The sequence below is a fragment of the Pelobates fuscus genome, chromosome 1, assembly GCF_036172605.1.
Source record: "Pelobates fuscus isolate aPelFus1 chromosome 1, aPelFus1.pri, whole genome shotgun sequence".
In the NCBI taxonomy this organism is placed as follows: Eukaryota; Metazoa; Chordata; class Amphibia; order Anura; family Pelobatidae; genus Pelobates; species Pelobates fuscus.
The window spans coordinates 217,255,021-217,276,026 of NC_086317.1; positions in this window are offsets into that span (position 1 = coordinate 217,255,021).

Sequence of the window (21,006 nt, forward strand, 5' to 3'; positions counted from 1 at the left end):
TTCCTGGGTATCATACTAGACTCAGCCACCATGCAAGCTAGCCTGCCACGCCCAAGGTAGAAAACATTCTGATCAACATAATCTCTACATACAACTCTGTACTTGCAACCGCAAGAATTACAGTCTCTGCCTGGGTCACTGAATTTTGCCATTCGCATCATACCTCAAGGCCGGGCTTTCATCTCACAACTCCTTTACATGTTTCCCACTTTTAGACATGATGGACACAGGCCACCCCTGGATACCCAAGCCACGGCAGGCGTAATTATGTGGAGAAATTTTTTAACCACCTTGAATGGTAAAAGCATGTTCCTTCCAAAATTGTCTGACTCCTCACCTACCATTTGGTCAGACGCGGCGTCTACCACAGGTTTTGCAGCAATTTTTCAGGAACGAATGGCTTTGGGGCAGCTGGCCTTCAGAAGTTCAGGACCTGGAGAGTTTTTCCACTACCTCAGCTCTGTTTGAGATATATCCCATCGTGACGGTTGCCGTGGCATGGGTGCATTTATGGGCAGGTTCGTCTGTACGTTGCTACTCAGACAACCAAGTAACTTGTCACATTATAAACAAGGCCGATCCAAATCACTGACTATTATGAGATTCTTGAGGAAACTCACTTGGCTGGCTGCATGTCATAATTTTCTCTTGTTTTGTATTCATGTTCCAGGTGTATGTAACACTGCTGCTGACAATTTGTCTCGCTTTAATTTCCAGGCTTTTCGTCGAATACTCCCGTCAGCCGCACTCACAGCCACGAACACCCCACTATTCCACCATCTAGTAATGGACTAGATGCTATTATGCAACATAGCAGAACATTGTCCCAATTAGCACTGTCTACTAATACCCGGGAAACTTACGATAGAGCTTTCATTTGATTTAAAGATTCCTTTCTGAACACAACATCTTACAACCTTTCATCGTGACATCCTGGTTGGGCTTTGCTTCTTTTTGCCACCTCAAACTCAAACTATCATACAACACAATCAAACCATATCTGACAGGCATCCAACATCACATGCTAACTTTACAACAAGACAAATCAAGTGTCCTCCTACCAATTAAGAACATCCTTAGGGGTATTCAGAGATCCGAACCCCCACGTACGGCCCAGAGGCTACCCATAGATTTCCATATTTTTGAAGACTTATACAATTCACTAGATTTAAACCCTTTGCCAACAACACAAACCTCATCATTAAAACCGCCATATACGTAGCCTTGTTTATGGTTTCTTGAGACCAAGAGAATTTACCGCCATCAGCACAACACAGTCCACTCACATCCTACGTCATTCACACTTAACAAAACACATGGACTATTATATCTTGACTCTGCCTCACTCCAAAACCAGTCAACATGCACTTTCAGTAGAGGTTAAGTACTATCCTACTCACAACAGCCCCGTCAAACTACTGGACTCATATACCCAGCATAACAACGAACCACCATCTCAACCACTTTCAGTCTACAAGGTTCGGTACTCACTACCACCACCTTTATGACACACGTCAGGTCTTTACTTACACACCTGGGCCTCAAATCAGCTAACTATTTGGGCCACTCCTTCCGCATAGGAGCGGCCTCCACAGCATCCAGTGCAAACATTCCAGTTCATGTTATCAAGTCACTAGGGCGCTGGAAATCATCGGCTTACTCTAGATACATACCTAACCCGGTACAAGAAGTAAGAAATGCCTTTCAAGACATGTCTGGTTAAAGTATGTATATTGCTGGTATGTAATAAATTTGATTTTCTACTTTTGCCCTCTTTATTTACAGGCCTACCTCATCGTCGGTTCCGGCACACCACAACCGACTTGCTCTTTTAATACCATCCTACACTTATCAGTGTTTGTATCTTCTGTACTATCATGAGCCCTTAACACAAGTATTAAGGCCTTTTGGCCTGTAATTGTGGGAGGGGCGTATGACACACCTCTTCCCTACTTAAGGGACACCCCTTACCTGGCTCCATATCGTTCAAGGTCAGCGCTGCATCACCCTCCCACCCACTCCTCATTATTAATTCCTTTTCTCTTTACATTTCTTCTTGGTGGGCCCTCTTTATTTACAGGCCTACCTCATCGTCGGTTCCGGCACACCACAACCGACTTGCTCTTTTAATACCATCCTACACTTATCAGTGTTTGTATCTTCTGTACTATCATGAGCCCTTAACACAAATATATATATATACAGTGGGAACTCGGTTTACAAACGCCTCGATTAACATAATTTTCAGTTTACAAATGAAAATCCATTGAAAATAATGCCTCGGTTTATACAAAGCAAGTTTCCCCAGCATGCATTGCAACTGGGAGGTTTATAGCAACGCCCCCTGCATGCTGGAGCCTGTGGGTAGCACGTGGCGTTGAATGTGGATATGTTAGAGCGGCTTTTGCATCGAGTTTTGGAGCCATTCTGGAAATTGCAGTTGATTTGGGACTTTTTTGTGCATTTCTCAAGCTGTGGAAAGGTAGGGAGCTGAGCTAGGTCGTTTGCATGTCTTTTATAGTGTTTTCTGCATTGTGGGTTGTTTCCATGCCAGCTCACTTTGACTTTTTTCTGACCTCCAGAACGGATTAATTGGTTTTCAATCCGTGTTTCAGTTTACAAATTTTTTCGCAATAAGAGACGTCCCGGAGAAGGCATTAAATTTGTAAACCACTGTATATATATATATAAACAAAAAGGTTCCTTGCACTCACGTTTTTCCTCATTATTGCCGGGTGCCAAAGTCAGCTGGCTGAATCACATAACTTTTTCAATAGTGATGACTGCACTCCTCGATGTAAAATCAATTCTGCTTTATTAAATAAACTTAACTAAAACATAATGGATCATAAATCTACAAGGTACATGTGTATATACAACATGCATTTAATAATGATGCTTTACACTTGAATTTTTATCCATTTTCTCTCCAATAGCAGTTGCGCACCGATCGGCTATTTAATAGACCGGTGTGTTAGTATACAGCCCGCACGGCGTCTACAAATCACCATGGCAGCGCGTTAATGTGTATTCAGGTTGCCGAGGTGATGCGTGCTATGTCATGCTGCAGAGCAGTCTCAATTGGCTGGTTATGCACATGCGCATTGTGAACAGTGGGACGCCGATCGGGAGGTATCAACAGCTGTGGTGAGTTCATGATTTGTTTCTCTTATAGTATATAAGTCAGCACAGTATGTATTTGTTTAATATGTGTAACTTTTGATTCTGAAGAAAGCCCAGAGTGGGGCTGAAACGTCGATCTTTTTTTAATGTATATTTAATAAAGCAGAATTAATTTTACATCAAGACCGAGGACAATACAATTCTAAAGAACTTTAAAAGTAACACTAATTGTGGTATCTCCTTCCCACATTGAGATACAAATAAGATTAAATCATCCATAAAAGAGTCTTAGGTTCTCTCTTCCCACCTGGACAACCTCAACGTGGTTCATGCTGTACATATGCATAGAAATGATTTGAAGGCCATATTAAAAAGCAGAGACGGCAGTGGGCATCCCTGCCTCGCCCTCCTATATATGGTGAAGAAGAAAGAATTAATAGTGTTAGTTGTAACACATGCCTCAGGGTTTAAATACAACGCCCTAAAGAAATGTAAATATTAATTTTTCATACAAAGTGGACCTTGAAAAACTTTCTGAGATATCCCATCTAAGTCCTCATCACATCTAATAACTAAGCTGTCAAATGATTTATAGTGTTTTCAGGGTATATGATGGCAGACAAAACCTTTATGACAGGCTGACTAGACAATAGAAGATCTGTTTGGGCCTTTGCCTTTATATTGGTATGTATTGTCAGGTATTTATTAAAGGAACATTTCAGCTTAATATAAAGTGAGAAGCTTGGGTCCAGATATGACTTTAAGAGGACCAACACATGGGATTAACTAACTTCTGTAGGAGGTGGGTGACCATTCAAAATTATATTGTACAGGGGGGCGGGGCCTGACTGTGATGGCGGCTGGACGCCTTTTCAGAGAGCTCCGGGCAAAATATTGATTTCATACCACTTGGCCGTGTTCCCGGCGCTCTTTCTGGGCCAGCTGTGCAGTTTGCATGTCCAGCGAAAGTTGACCGGCTTTGTGTGGTCCTTGGCAGCCGTCCAGACTAAGCCCTCGGCGGGCTGGGGTGAGGCCTAGCGAGCAGTGTGGAGGGGAGAGGCGGCCGCTCTCCCTCCCAGGCTCCGGTGGACTCTCGTCCAGCTAATGATGGCGCCCTGCAACCCCCCCGTTTGGACCGGTGCGGGAGATCCCGGTCCCCACCCTGGAGGCTCACTCACATTACCAGGGCTGTGGGATCCTGCCTCAAAAAGCGAGGATACCCCGCGTGGCATATCCAACATGGCGGATGCTGCAGGCCCCAAGCCTGACTATGGAGGTGTGATGTCCACAACGCTGTCCTTCCTGGACAAACTTATTGCCGACTTCTGGGGGACGCTGTCCCTCCGACCGCCTGCACCTGCCCTACAACCCTCCCAGGACCACCTACCTAAACCTGCTCCCCGGCGTCCTCCAACTCAGCGTGGTACAGGGAGAGTTCGAAAATGGCGGAGAAGACCGGGTCGACAGAGCTCGAGAGACGGGAGGTGCAGGCATGCATCAGGAAGGGGTGCCTATAGAGCCAGCAGCTGGAGTGTCAAGAGGGATGCAACAGGGAGAGGAAAGCAGAGGATACCGAAAAAGCTACCAAACCATATGAAGGCTGCATCAAGCATGTCTGGGTCAGTACGTCTGCCAACTCACTCCATTACCTGGTACTGCACCCTCCCCATGATGGGCATAGGCTGAATGCCAGGAGGGTCGGCTGGCTCATCCTCCCACCACGCACAGCCAGGAGACACCCTCCCTTCTTAACATACTTGTGTACTATTGTTGACATTTTTGTTGCACGTGTGACTTTTCAGCTGACCTTGCATCATCTGTCCTAAAAACCCTAATGCTAGCACTTGCCTATAAGACCACCCAGGGTGGCATACTTCGCTTATATATTAGCCTTGTCATATAATCTACTTAACTCACTTATCACCTGTGCATCTATACAGAGTTACTCGAGAAATAACAGTATTAAAGCGAGAGATAACAGTATTACAGCGAGAGTTAACAGTATTAAAGCGAGAGTTAACAGTATTAAAGCGAGAGTTAACAGTATTAAAGCGAGAGTTAACAGTATTAAAGCGAGAGTTAACAGTATTAAAGCGAGAGTTAACAGTATTAAAGCGAGAGTCAACAGTATTAAAGCGAGAGTCAACAGTATTAAAGCGAGAGTCAACAGTATTAAAGCGAGAGTTAACAGTATTTAGCCATAACATGTTACTATATATAAAATGAGGTTGATAATCATAGGAGACATTGACAAAATGTTATGACGACCCTATCCTGTACAACTCTTGAAAGTCTCCCTCTTTTTTTCTGTACCCCTTTAATCGTATGCCTCAACAAAAATAAAGAATTTAAAAAAAAAAAAAAAATTATATTGTACAGCACTATTAAATGCAGAACAAGCAACAGTGCAATAATTTTATAGGTTTCCACTATGTCCTTGAAATTAAGTTCAGGGAGATTTGATTGTTTGAAAATATCTCTCTGTGAATGCCTCATCTGTTTCTTGTCTGCTAAAAATTCAAAATAATCTCAGAATAGCTTGGAAATTTCAGTAGTATTTTAGTTCAAACGTTTTCCCTGCTTATTAACATGTCTAAATAATCATTTAAAAAAAAAAAACATCTATAGGCTCAAGTTGATTGTGCTATCAGAGAGTTGTACAACATTTTGCATTCTTTATATTATCTTGCTGTCTCTATAAAAGGGTTTGCTAAGTGGTTAATATAATCTTTATTTATTTTATACATATAGGAGGACAACTGTATGTTTGTTATATATAGGTATTATAAAGATGGAGACATTATAGAGTTATTTATAAAGTGTATAATATAGCTGTATTAAAGTGTATTACAGATAGGATTATACAGTGTATTATAGAGCTATTTTTGAGGACATTTATAGCAATATAGAGTGCTAATACAGAATAATATACGTTTACCTTATAAATTTGTGTATTTTTTTTATAATCAGATGACTAGTATGATAACCAAAGGGATCGATCTAAGAATTTATGTAAAGGTGTGAAGAAATTGTGAAACACAAGGAGAACAAGACTTGAGATAAGGCAAGGGGGCATGATTCAATTAAACAGGTGTTGATTATATTAATTAGCAATAATACCTGGTCCACTCTCAGCCAATGATTATGTTTGACAATACTTCCACCTATAATCTGTATTATATGTTGCAACCATCAATGATCTGTACCGTGACAACTCAACAAAGCCGATTTCGGCATATGTCAAGAGATGTAAATATCAAACACTTGTACCCCAGATTCTTCTTTCTGTAACCATCTCCCAAAAAACTCAAATTTTGAAAAATAAAGAATAAAAAAAATAAATAAAACATAAGTAAATGTAACTAATAGGGACCAGTTTGCCTGAGAAGACAGCTGGAAAAGAAGTGATATGCTATTGTTAAGTGCAGGGGTTGGAAGGTCTGTTACTGAGTAGGGGAAGTGTGTTATTTATTTAGAGCCATATGGCTATGTTACTGATAATGTTTGTTATAAATATAGATACATATGTTTTTCACTGTATAATGACATCCTTTCTTTCAGAATCCTGAAGTTCCCTTCTTTTTTAAAAAGGGTTACTCCATGCACCGTGACCAGTTTTTGTGATTTGAAACGCTGCACATACAGGGATTAAGCCCTTTGCTGCTGGAGGCATAGTCATATTGTCTAATGTCAATCCTGTGCAAATTGAATTGCTCAAAATTACAATCATTAGCTTAGAGAGGTCAGCTAATACTTTTAGCCAATGCATGCCAACCCAGAGGCTTCTGCAGCACTGTAGAAGAAGAAAACATGTAATTGAACCAGGGCCAGCGCGTCCATAAGGCGGCACAGGCGGCCGCCTTAGGGCGCACGGGCTCTGGGGGCGCAAGATTTCAGTGACCGGCAGGAGGGAAGCTCTCCCTCCTGCCGGGCCACAATCTCGGCCCCCGGTGCGGCGTGCGGCTGTGCTGTAATCAGGCGCGGCAAGGGAGCTCTAACCTCGCTGCTCTGCTCCCTCGCGCGCTGTCTGCTGATGCAGCTGGAGCCGGAATATGACGTCATATTCCGGCTCCCGCGGTATCAGCAGACAGCGCGCAAGGGAGCAGAGCAGCGAGGTTAGAGCTCCCTCGCCGTGTCTGATCTCAGCACAGCCGCACGCCGCCCAGCAGCCCCACTGGACCCCAGGGAAGGATTCATCATCCACACCAGCTCTCCAGGTAGGGAGGCTGGGTGGAAAATATTTATTTATAAAATAATTAGTGAGTGTCTGTGTCTGTGTGTGAGTGTGTGTGTGAGTGTGTGTGTGAGTGTCTGTGTGTGAGTGTCTGTGTCTGTGTCTGTGTGTGTGTATGTGTCTGTGTGTGTGTGTGTGAGTGCGTGTGAGTGTATGTGTCTGTGTGTGTGAGTGTGTGTGTGTGAGTGTGTGTGAGTGTATGTGTCTGTGTGTGTGTGAGTGTATGTGTCTGTGTGTGTGTGAGTGTATGTGTCTGTGTGTGTGTCTGAGTGTATGTGTCTGTGAGTGACAGAGTGTGTCTGTGAGTGACAGAGTGTGTGTCTGTGAGTGACAGTGTGTGTGTCTGTGAGTGACAGTGTGTGTCTGTGAGTGACAGAGTGTGTGTCTGTGAGTGACAGAGTGTGTGTCTGTGAGTGACAGAGTGTGTGTCTGTGAGTGACAGAGTGTGCGTCTGTGAGTGACAGTGTGCATCTGTGAGTGACAGTGTGCGTCTGTGAGTGACAGCGTGTGCGTCTGTGAGTGACAGCGTGTGCGTCTGTGAGTGACAGAGCGTGTGCGTCTGTGAGTGACAGAGCGTGTGCGTCTGTGAGTGACAGAGCGTGTGCGTCTGTGAGTGACAGCGTGTGCGTCTGTGAGTGACAGAGTGTGTGCGTCTGTGAGTGACAGTGTGTGCGTCTGTGAGTGACAGTGTGTGCGTCTGTGAGTGACAGCGTGTGCGTCTGTGAGTGACAGTGTGCGTCTGTGAGTGACAGCGTGTGCGTCTGTGAGTGACAGCGTGTGCGTCTGTGAGTGACAGCGTGTGCGTCTGTGAGTGACAGCGTGTGCGTCTGTGAGTGACAGTGTGCGTCTGTGAGTGACAGTGTGCGTCTGTGAGTGACAGTGTGCGTCTGTGAGTGACAGTGTGCGTCTGTGAGTGACAGTGTGCGTCTGTGAGTGACAGTGTGCGTCTGTGAGTGACAGAGCGTGTGCGTCTGTGAGTGACAGAGCGTGTGCGTCTGTGAGTGACAGAGCGTGTGCGTCTGTGAGTGACAGAGCGTGTGCGTCTGTGAGTGACAGCGTGTGCGTCTGTGAGTGACAGAGTGTGTGCGTCTGTGAGTGACAGAGTGTGTGCGTCTGTGAGTGACAGAGTGTGTGCGTCTGTGAGTGACAGTGTGTGCGTCTGTGAGTGACAGTGTGTGCGTCTGTGAGTGACAGTGTGTGCGTCTGTGAGTGACAGTGTGTGCGTCTGTGAGTGACAGCGTGTGCGTCTGTAAATGACAGTGTGTGCGTCTGTGAGTGACAGAGTGTGTGTCTGTGAGTGACAGTATGTGTCTGTGAGTGACAGTATGTGTCTGTGAGTGACAGCGTGTGTGTGTGAGTGAGTGCGTCTGTGTGTGCATGTGAGTGTATGAGTGTGTCTGTCAGTGTATGATGAGTGTGTTTGTCAGTGTATGAGTGTGTGTCTGTCAAATCAGTGAGAGTATGTTTGTCATTGAGTCTGTGTGTGACTATCAGTGTGTCTGTCAATGAGTCTGTGTCTGTCAGTGACGTCTGTGTGTTTGTCATTGAGTGTGTGACTTTCAGTGTGTACAGAGTGTAGCGGAGCGGAGCGCGGTACAGGAGCTTCTGTTTCCTGTACCTGGCCAGACTGACAGGAGGTGCTCACAGAGAGAGCACTCCCTGTCAGTTCGGCCGGGTACAGAAAACTGAAGCTCCTGTACCGCGCTCCGCTCCGCTACACTCTGTACACACTGACACACCAGGAAGGGGAGTGTGACCACTAAAGGGGTGTGGGGTGCACCAAGGGACAGGGAGGGAATGGGAGAGAAACACCAAGAGACAGGGAAAAGAGGGGGGAGGGGAGAAGAACACACAGGGAAGGGACCCTTAATGGTCGGGGAGGGGAGAGGGGCTGGTTAAGAGACACATAGGTGAAGATGTTTTTTGGGGGGGATGGGGGGGGGGCGGAAAAATGCATCTTCGCCTATGTACCTAAAAATCCAAGCACCGGCCCTGAATTGAACCACCAGGGAACATCAGAGCCTTGCAGGGTAGAAGGTTTGTCTCATTACCAGGAAACTGCGCCAGGGTACTCCCATTATCATAACCAATACAACCCAATGTTGTGGCTATGATGCTTGAAGTAACCCTTTTTGGGGATATAAGGAAGGCACAACATTTCTTGAGGAACCTACAGCATTCAACAACAGACACAGATATAAGATTAAATTATGAGAGAGGAAAAAAGTTTTTTAAAGATCATGCACCCAGAGCATTTCTTCTCAATGAGGTGGTCTGAGTGCTGTGGCCCTTTAGTTTTAACCCTGCAATGTAAAACTGTCGTTTTGTACAAAACTGCAATGTTTTCATTACAGGGTTAACACTCCTCTAGTGACTGAATTCCTGACAGTCACTTAGAGGCAGGGGCGGGCTGGGAAGGGGGGCAGGGAGGCAATTGCCCCCCAGGCCGCCCTAAACCCAGGGGCCAGGGCTGCCCACATCCAGCAAACAAAGCAAAATCTGAATCCCCTGACTCTGGCTCCGGCCCTGCCTCTGGCTGGGGACTCAGATTTTCCAATTTACCTCACTCTTCCTGTAGCCTGCAGTCAGTGGAGTCGGCCGGCCTCTCCTGATGATGTCAGGAGGAGGGGGCGTGACTTTCACTGCTCTTCTCCCAGGACCGCTGGGGAGTCTGGGAGAAGAGCAGAGGAAGCCACGGCCCCTCCTCCTGACATCATCAGGAGAGGCCGGCCGACTCCACTGACTGCAGGCTGCAGACTTCACTGATTGTTGCCCACCCCTCCCTGGCGTCAGGTAAGACTCAGGGAGGGGGAAATACACTTTAGTTTTTTTTTTGTATTCCCCTCCTCAGCCCTGCCCCCCCTGTCCCCCCTCCTCAGCCCTACCTCCCCCCTCCTCAGCCCTACCTCCCCCCTCCTCAGCCCTACCTCCCCCCTCCTCAGCCCTACCTCCCCCCTCCTCAGCCCTACCTCCCCCTCCTCAGCCCTACCTCCCCCCTCCTCAGCCCTACCTCCCCCCTCCTCAGCCCTACCTCCCCCCTCCTCAGCCCTACCTCCCCCTCCTCAGCCCTACCTCCCCCCTCCTCAGCCCTACCTCCCCCCTCCTCAGCCCTACCTCCCCCCTCCTCAGCCCTACCTCCCCCTCCTCAGCCCTACCTCCCCCTCCTCAGCCCTACCTCCCCCCTCCTCAGCCCTACCTCCCCCCTCCTCAGCCCTACCTCCCCCCTCCTCAGCCCTACCTCCCCCCTCCTCAGCCCTACCTCCCCCCTCCTCAGCCCTACCTCCCCCCTCCTCAGCCCTACCTCCCCCCTCCTCAGCCCTACCTCCCCCCTCCTCAGCCCTACCTCCCCCCTCCTCAGCCCTACCTCCCCCCTCCTCAGCCCTACCTCCCCTCTCCTCAGCCCTACTTCTCGTCAGCGCCTGTCCCCTCCTCAGCCCTGCCCCCTCTCTTCCCCCATCCTCAGCCCTGCCCCCCCTCCTCAGCCCCTGCCCCCTCCTCAGCCCCCGCCCCCTCCTCAGCCCTGCCCCCTCTCCTCAGCCCCTGTCCCCTCCTTGCCCCTGTCCCCTCCTCGGCCCTGCCCCCAATCCTCAGCCCCTGTCCCCTCCTCAGCCCTGCCCCCCCTCCTCAGCCCCTGTCCCCTCCTCAGCCCTGCCCCCCCTCCTCAGCCCCTGTCCCCCTCCTCAGCCATCCCCTGTTCCTTAGTCAGGCTCTGGTCCCTTAGTAAGGCTCTGTCCTACCCTTTCCCTGCTCCTTTTTTCCCCCCTCTCAGCTCCTGCCCCCTTTCTCAGCCCCATGCCTCCCACTACAGCCCCATAACATCCCCACTACAGCTCATCTTCCCTCAATTGCAACCCATATCACCCACACCACAACCCCTTTCCCAAATTGTAGCCATCAACCTACTTAAAGGACCACTCTAGGCACCCAGACCACTTCAGCTTAATGAAGTGGTCTGGGTGCCAGGTCCAGCTAGCTTTTACCCTTTTTTTTATAAACATAGCAGTTTCAGAGAAACTGCTATGTTTATACTGAGGGTTAAGCCAGCCTCCAGAGCCTCTAGTGGCTGTCTCATTGACAGCCGCTAGAGGCGCTTGCGTGCTTCTCACTGTGAAAATCACAGTGAGAGCACGCAAGCGTCCATAGGAAAGCATTATGAATGCTTTCCTATGCGACCGGCTGAATGCGAGCGCGGCTCCTGCCGCGCATGCGCATTCAGCCGATGACGTCGCGAGGAAGAAGAGGAGGAGGAGGAAAGCTCCCCGCCCAGCGCTGGAGAAAGAGGTAAGTTTAACCCCTTCCTCCCCCCAGAGCCCGGCGGGAGTGGGTCCCTGAGGGTGGGGGCACCCTCAGGGCACTCTAGTGCCAGGAAAACGAGTATGTTTTCCTGGCACTAGAGTGGTCCTTTAAGCCCCTATCCCCCCCTACATTTCCTAAACCCCCCAATTACAGTTTATACCCTCCACTACAGCCCCTGTCCCCCCATTACAGCCCTGTCCCTTTACTCAGCCACTGTCTACTGGTTTTAAAAGTGTAAAGTTTGGGTGTATGTGTGTGTCAGTATGTCTGTGTGTGCGCCAGTATGTCTGTGTGTGTGTGCGTGCAAGTATGTCTCTGTGTGTGCCAGTTTGTGTGTGTGTATGTCAGCCAGTATGCCTGTGTGTGTGTGTGTGTCAGTATGTCTGTCTGTCTGAGTCAGTATGCCTGTAACAGTGTGTCTTTCTGTGTGTGTCTGTGTGCCTGTCAGTGAGTTTGTGTTTTTTAGTGTGCGCCAAATCAGCAAGTGTGTGTGTGCTTGTCATTGAGTGTCTGTTTAGGTGACTGCTCCCCCCGCCCCCTTTCAATCACATGGGAAAGGTGTTTTTACTCTCCTCTTGGTGCAATGGGCCACTTGACTGGATTTGCCCCCCAGGCCAAAGGCTGCCAGCCCTCCCCTGCTTAGAGGTGCATCTGTGTCAAGAACTGGTATGTTATCTACCTCTGTCTTTCACATATACAGTATTAAAATAGCTAATTGGAGCTCTCATATAACTCCATGGTACCAATATTTTTGTATCACGGTGTCCATGGGGAGGGGGGAGTGGCTGTGGTGGCAACAGGATATGTGAATGTGTTTGGTTTTGGTTTGTTTTGTATTTTCTTGATTTGAAGGGGAAATAGGTGGTGAAAAAGTAAGGCAATAGGTATCTGGTAGAGATTTAATAAGGGTAAGCATAAGAATTTGAAGTAGGGGCGATAACAATGAAGAGATTAAAAAGTAGGAAGGGAGGGGAAAAGGAAGGAAAAAGTGACTAATGAATGATATGTCAGATCTCTATTAAATTATAAAGTGAAAGAAAAAGCGGGATTTTTTTTTCTTTTTCCTTGCTGTTGTCAATACCCTCAGACTTATAGTAACTCTAAGGAATATATATATATATATATATATACACCCCTGTGAAACAGGAAGCCAGGGTTAATCATTTTCCTTTACCTAGTCACCCAGGTGTACAAAAAATTTAAACTCAAAGAGAGTATACTTCAAATATATTTGTCGTATATGAATTCATAGGGGTGACAAACAGCCCGGGAATTCTTTTATTAATTTATGTTACAATCCTGTAAAGTATGTTGCGTCTACTAGGACCCATGTATACTTTTTTTCTAATATGTAACATTGTTATACGTATTTCGATTGGCACTATGTCTCTCACTATTCCCTTACTTTGGTATCGGGTCTATACCTTGTAAATATTTTGTATATATTTTGTATATATCCTATGTGTCCCTTTAATGTATGTATTACTTTGTCTATCTGTATGTTTACAGGGTTAATCTCACATTTTATGTAATCTACACCTGTTTAACGTTATCTCTGACGTCACCTAATTTTGTATTCGCCTCACTCACCCTGCAATCAGATCTTCTCTACTTTGTATTTAACCGCCACTATTACACTGTAACAATTGAAAAAAGTCTGCACAGACTGAAACGTCGACCTATACGTTGTACCACTGTTTTTGCAAAATAAAGCAACGGTTTGAATATATTACAAAGACTCCAGAGTGCTCTCTACTTGGACTATATACATTTTGGTGGGAGATTCAGCACCGGAACAGCTGAAAGACCGGGAACAACGAGTGCTGGGACCTTGGAATTGTATTACAAAGAAATTCTTCACAAATTTCTACCCATGCACCAGACCCTTTGAGGGTGAACCCAACCATTGTTAAGAATTATCATGGAGGACTTCCTGTCAGGATTACTAGTTGATCCAGTACGTAGAACTGTATCCCACCTAGGACTAAAAGGTAACATCTTACCGGGCCTTAGAAGGGCCGGACTTAACGTATGTAACGGAGCTCCGTGTACTCCGACCGAGTACCCTCCGTTGATGGATGCTCCTAGCGCTTACAGAGGACTCCAAGCACTGCAGACGACACCACAACCACCGCAGACTCCACAAGCTTAACTGGAGCCGCGCCGTCTTCCTTCCACCCTGGATCGGCTTCTGTCCTCCAGGACCGTGTGGGGAAGACCTCTCCTCCAGGAGAGCGTATCCGGAACAAGCTCTTAAAAGAGCTAAGTGATTAAGCTCAGGGGAATATGCAGAGCATAGCAATCCCCAGTGTGATACAGCAGTTCCCTCCAATAACGAGACGAGGCTACGTTTTGAAGGGTCAAGAAGAACTCTGAGGTCTGGAACACCCAGCCTGCTTTTTATTACAGTCAGGTACAAACAGACCACACCCTGGGGGAGGTATAAAACAACCAATAACAGAATAGTACAGCCCACAGGTTCCCTCCCCTCTGCTTGGGAGATAATTGAGTTTCCTACTATATCTACGCAATTATCTCCAAGCTAAAACTTATAAATTTTTATGCACTTTTATAACTTTCCCATTTTACATAGTACATTAATAAAACTTACATTTTTATGAACAACAGAAATTGTGGAACAACATATTCAAAATTCGTGAGAATCCGTCCAGTGGTTCCAGAAATATTAAAAAGTCTCTTTGGACCGACCGCACGCCTGTTTGCATGCCCAAAAACAGTTCCACAGATTCAGGCTGTGTGGTCGGTCTATTTCTGTCCTGAAAATCGGTAAAGTCCCATCCGAAGGCGGTGTTCGAATAGTCGAACGCACTTCGACTTTTGTCGAAGTGTCGAAGTAAAACGCGGTTAAAACTTCAGCGGTGGTCGCTAGTCGAGTGACGATCTATTTCCCATGAAAAGATGACAAAGTCCCATTCGAAGGGTGTTCGAACGTTCGAACGGGACTTAGTCTCCAGCTGTGGTGTCGAAGGATAGGGGAAGGTACAGGTCACCGCTGACCGCGTTCGACTGCATTAAAATGGCCGCCGCCACGTGTTCGATTGTAATGGCGGCCACTTCGACGGCTTCGGCACTTCGACGGCTTCGGCACTTCGACTGCATTCGAAGTGCCAGTTAAAAAGTTGGAACACTGCTCCCAAGTATTTAAACGGCCAGGAGCAGTATACACAAATCGATTATGCCCAAATGTAGGTTTTACAGGGCAATACAGTCCAGGGCCATAGTCGCAGTGGAGGAGGCAGGCAAGCAGGCCTCTCCAGGACAAAGTGGCGAAGGGCACTTCGTCACAACGTACCAAAGAATAGTCAGAATACTTGCTGAGGTCAGGGACACAGAATGGGATACAACAACGAGGGAAAGCCAAAAGCCAAAAGTCAGGGATACCAAAATACAGGGAAGTCAAAACAAAGCCAAAGTCAATAACCAGAAATAAATGCTCAGGAACACACTCTCGGACAACCACTAAGAGAAACCACGACAGGGCACTGAGGATAAGTAAAAATGCGTTTAAATAAGCCTTTTACAAATCTGATTGTGCGAAATCGGCTTTTGACCCCAGAACGTGTGACGTCATGCGCACGCCGATGTCATCATCACAGTTGGCGGACATGGGGCTATAATTTGGCATGGATCTGCAGTGGCTGGCATCCACCAACATGTTGCAGGAGTCATACGAAACAATACGAAACAGGATTAATTCTACGAAGGATACGAAACGGACCAAGAAATCTGGGAGCAAACTTCATCCTAGGAACTTTAAGTTTGCTGTTGCACGATAATAACCACACCCTCTCACCCACTTGGTAAACACGGTTGGCACCTGCCGTTTATCAGCATGAAATATGTGCGATCGGCATTCACAGCCTGATTGACATCAACTCCAAACGAAGGTCTCCTGCCTGCACGAATATTCTGCCTTATCAGCGCTGAGATCGGACGGGAGTTTGCACTGCAGGGACCGTGGACGGTAAACGGCTGTCAAGCCTCTGATTCATTTAAATGTGCATGTGGTATCTTGGACACAAGTACCACCACTCGCTGATGTAAGGGTTTTTATTTGGGGGAAAGGGATCTTTTTATAGGAATAAAAAGCGGTATTATACTATGGAAAGTTTCTTTGTTTCCTTTCAGGGTGCAATCTTCATTGAGCTACAGTGTATCCATAGATGCAATCTTGTATTGCAGATGCTGCAATACAAGATTTACCCTTTAAAGACTTTTACCCAGGACATTTGGACCCTTAAGCAAGTTTTGTATATATGTTTTGTGTGTAATCAAACTTCTTGTGTCATATATGGTCTGATATATATACTACTAATCCACAGCTATAAGTTGTTGGTATTCACACTCATATTGATTGCCTATTGTAAGGCTATCATATAGCACTAACACAGCAGTTTTGAGAGTGGAGTGAACTTTGGTCCACGTATCACGAATAGAAGCAAGGTGATCATCCAAAGCAGGGATAGCTGTGTCAGAGAAAACAGCCGGCAGAACAGTAGGATGATGACCATTATTAACAAAGAATGGACTATGACTGGAGTCATGTTTAGCATTGTTCCTAGCAAACTTGGCTTAGGGTAGTAATTCAGACCAATTATATTGAGTGCTATTAACAATTCAATTCAATGCCCAACTGTTTATTGAAAGCCCTCCAAAACCGAGACACAAACTGAGAATCTCTGTCAGATACAATATTGTGAGGAATGCCATGTAGTCGGACAATTTCTTGTATAAAAATAAGAACCAGGTCTTGAGAGGATGACAATTTTTTGAGTGGAACAAAATGAGCCATCTTGGAAAAGCGGTCAACCACCATAAGGATAGTAGTATAGCCATTAGAACTAGGAAGTTCTACGAGGAAATCCATGGACAAATGGGACCACGGAACACTAGGTACGGGAAGTGGATGCAACAATCCACATAGAAGCTCATGAGGTACCTTAGAAACTGCATAAACAGAAAAGGCCTGCACATATTCTTTAACATCTTTCCTGAGAGAATCCCACCAAAATGATCTCACGATCACGGATGTGGATTTATTAATGCCTTGGTGTCCAGCAGTCAAGTTGTTGTGGAACACCCTCATGACATTTTCCCTTTCACTCAATGGAACAAATCATTTATCTAGTGGTTTATTGCATGGCGCGTGAGACTGAGCCTCCATGATAGCGCCAAGAAGAGGAGATGACAAGGAAATGACAGTGGAAGTGATGTACTGATTGGGTATCAAACTGTCTAGATAAGGCATCTGCCTTCACATTTTTGGGACCAGGTCTGTAAGTTATAAGAAACTTAAAGTGAGATAGGAACAAAGACCATCTAGCCTGTCTAGAAGATAGTTGTCTAGCATCCCCTATATAAGTCAAATTCTTGTGGTCAGTAATGATCAAAAGGAGGTCCTTGGAACCCTCTAAAAGATGTCGCCACTCTTTAAGTGCTAGTATAATGGCCAACAATTCTCTGTTGCCAATATCATAATTATGCTCAGCAGGAGACAACTTTCTAGAGAAGTACCCATATGGATGCAAAGGGGTATCCTGACTCTCCCTCTCAGAGAGAACAGCTTTCAGAGGCATCAACCTCCAGTATGAAGGCTTTACTGGTGTCGGGATGTATCAATATGTTAGCAGAAGCAAACCTTTGTTTGAGAAGTTCAAAAGCTTCTCTTGCCTCCTTAGACCATATCGTACTGCTAGCACCCTTGCATGTCATATTGGTGATGGGGGCTATCACAGAAAAGAACCCTTTGATAAATCTCCTGTAATAATTGGCAAACCCAATAAACCTTTGAATGGCTTTTATTCCATTAGGCAGAGGCCAATGTAGAAAAGCCTCTCGTTTATGAGGGTCCATCTGAAAATAATCTTCAGGCTGTAGATGTGCTTTTCAAGTAAGAAGCGTACTGAAAGCCTGGTCAAATTGATCCAAACAGTGATCATTCTCCTCTAGCTTTCTCTCGCAAGCTGCTATGTGACACAATTTTCCAGGACCTGTGGCCCTGTCGGAATGTCAGGATTACTGGTTAATCCAGCATGTAGAACTGTATCACACCTAGGACTAAAAGGTAACGTCTTACCGGGCCTTAGCATAGCCGGACTTAATGTACCAAACAATAGTCAGAAAACTTGCCGAGGTCGGGGACACAGAATAGGACACAACGATAAGGGAAAGCCAAAAGTCAGGGATACCAGAATATAGGGAAGTCAAAACAAAGGCAAAGTCAATAACCAGAAATAAACGCTAACGAACACACTCTCGAACAACTACTAAGGGAAACCACAACAGGGCAATGAGGAGAAGTAAAAATGCATTTAAATAAGCCTTTTACAAATCTGATTGGCCGAAATCAACTTTTGACCCCATAACGTGTGCGTGCGTCTCCCGCGTGATGTCATACTCACTCCAACGTCGACATAACCGTGGGCGGACGTGGGACTATAATTTGCCGTTGATCCGCAAGGCCGCCGTCCACCAACATGTTGCAGGTGTCAGGTACACTGACGCATGGCCGCTGAGCGCAGATACCACAAGGTGAGAATGAATATGTTACACTTCCTCACCAAAGCGGGAGCTTACTTGGAACATGCAGAAGTCGTACAAATCACAGATGAGCAAGCTGCAGCAATCCTATGGTCTCAAACTGATGTCAATTTACCTGCTTCATCAGACTCAAAAGACATTATACGTGAGTTACAAAAACTACAAAGAGAAATATACCTTGAACTGCATGCTATATTTCTATCTGATTATTACAGAATGAATATAATCCCAGGAGGTTTAACAATAATCCTGAAGTCTGCCGCAAGTGGATCGGAGTACTGCATAAATGTTCGTTGGACCTCATGCTGGTCATCGAGGAGGTTGGCAGGGAACTTAAAATTACCAAATATAAAATCTCTGAATATGAACTGAAACACACAGCGATCATCACCACACCAAACTGTGATGCCCTCATACAGAAACTCTCAGAAGACTTAAAACTATACAAAAAAGACCTGGTGAGATGACAACCCCATTATTAAACTTTCCCAAAGAGTATTATGTAAAATAGAGACCAATCTTCTATCTAAAGGTCTATCTTTTATACCTACTATTGATGCCAATGACTTTGAATAGGAAATAGACCAATACAAATTTCTACATAAACTGAGACTGGCTGATTATTTCAAATCCAGACCTGATATGCCTATAAATACTGGCGAAAAACCTATGAAACTTCACAGTTTATTTGACCCATCCAGCAACAATGTCTCCCTAAAAGTCTTTGCCCAGAACTTAAAGGCAGACAGCAGAACTTTGCTAAAGAAAACTAGACAGGGAGAAAACATCTCTAAACAAGAACGGGACGCACTGAAAAGTCTGGCAATTGGATTTATCCCTGGTTATCCGCCCAGCCGACAAAGGTGGCGCCATTGTTCTCATGCAATATAAGGACTATAAAAAATCCATTTTAAGACAACTTTCAGACAGCAATGTGTACAAAGTGTCAGATCAAGACCCTGTCACGGAATTCAACAAAATCATCATGAGATTGTTACAATGAGGGGTTGACCACCACTACATCACACAAGAAGAGTATGAGTATTAATTTGAAACCCACCCGAGATGTCCGATCTTATACACATTACCCAAAGTACACAAGCACCCTAATCACTCACCGGGTCGTCCGATCGTATCGGCCATTGGAAGCTTACTGGAGCCCATTGGTAAATGGCTTGACAAGCTGTTTAACCCCTTAAGGACACATGACGTGTGTGACACGTCATGATTCCCTTTTATTCCAGAAGTTTGGTCCTTAAGGGGTTAAACTTCCACTTATGGCTCTACCTACCTGTGTGAAAGACAGCGGTGTGGTCATAGCAATACTCAAGAACATCTCTATACCCACTGAAAGTATTCTTCTAGATACCATAGATGTATGTAGTTTATACACTATTATCCCTCACCAAGAAGGCATATAAGCGATGAAAGAAGTCCTATGGAACTTCCAAAGTACAAAACCTCCCTTACAGTACATACTGGAACTTCTTCATCTGAGCCTGACTTTGAACTATTTCAGGTTCGAATCTAAATTCTATATATAACACTTGGGTACCTCGATGGGGGCACCTATGGCCCCCATGTATGCAAAAGCATTTATGTATATATATGAAAAAATACATATTCTCACACAGTATGGAGAACATATACTGCATTACTTCCATTTCTTCGACAACATCTTCCTTCTTTGGATGGGCAGCACGGAAGAATTCAACTTGATGATGCAAAATCTCAACTCTCTACCCTCCCCTGTAAGGTTCACATTTGAAACCAGTACCACACACATTAACAAATTGGACTTACAGATTTTTGTTACAGGGAAACAATTGGGGTATACACTCTACTCCAAACCTACCGACACGATTACTATTCTTTACGCTTCAAGCTTTCATCCAACAAATTTGAAAGAGTCTTTACTGGTGGTATCCCAGTTTATCAAAGTCTTACGCAATAACTCTGATCATAACATTGTAGGAACACAAATCGAAGATATGTTTCAAAAATTCCTCACCAGAGGATACTCCAAAACATGCTTGAACTTGGCATACACCAAAGCTGTCAAATCTATCACAGAAAACAAGATCCGTCAAGCTATCGATGAACGATTCATCTTCCTTCAAGTATACCACCCTCAATCACGAGCAGTAAGCACTAGCATCCGTGAAAATTGGACCATCTTGTATAAAGATCCATCACTACCTCTACCCTTCCAAACATATCTGATTATGAGTTACAGAAAGGGTAAGAATCTAAGAAATTACCTGGTACATACCGACCAGATCACAAGGACTCAATCACACACCATAACCCCCAATGCTGGTTGCTACAGATGTTTAAACTGCATAGCCTGCAACTCCATGATCACGGGGAGATCATTTTTCCACCCGAGATCGGGCAAAACTTACAAAATGAAACATTGAATCATATGCAAGACCACCCATGTAGTCTACAGGATTGTGTGTCCCTGCAGCCTCACATGGGGCAGACATCTAATGGTCTGAGAGAGAGAATGCGAGGGCATAGATCAACTATCTGTAGTGCCCTATTCAGTGGCACAGCTAGCACCCCGGTGTCCCGACATTTCCTTGATAGGGGACATAACCTTGCCTCACTAAGCTTCATGGGCATTGATCATGTGCCGATTTCACCCAGGGGTGGTAATCGCGATACAGCACTGCTTAAGAGAGAAACATTTTGGATTCACACCCTGGGCACTATATCGCCCACTGGACTGAATGAGAAAAAATATTTTATTGCTTTCTACAACAGAGATGAACATTCTCTATACCGCC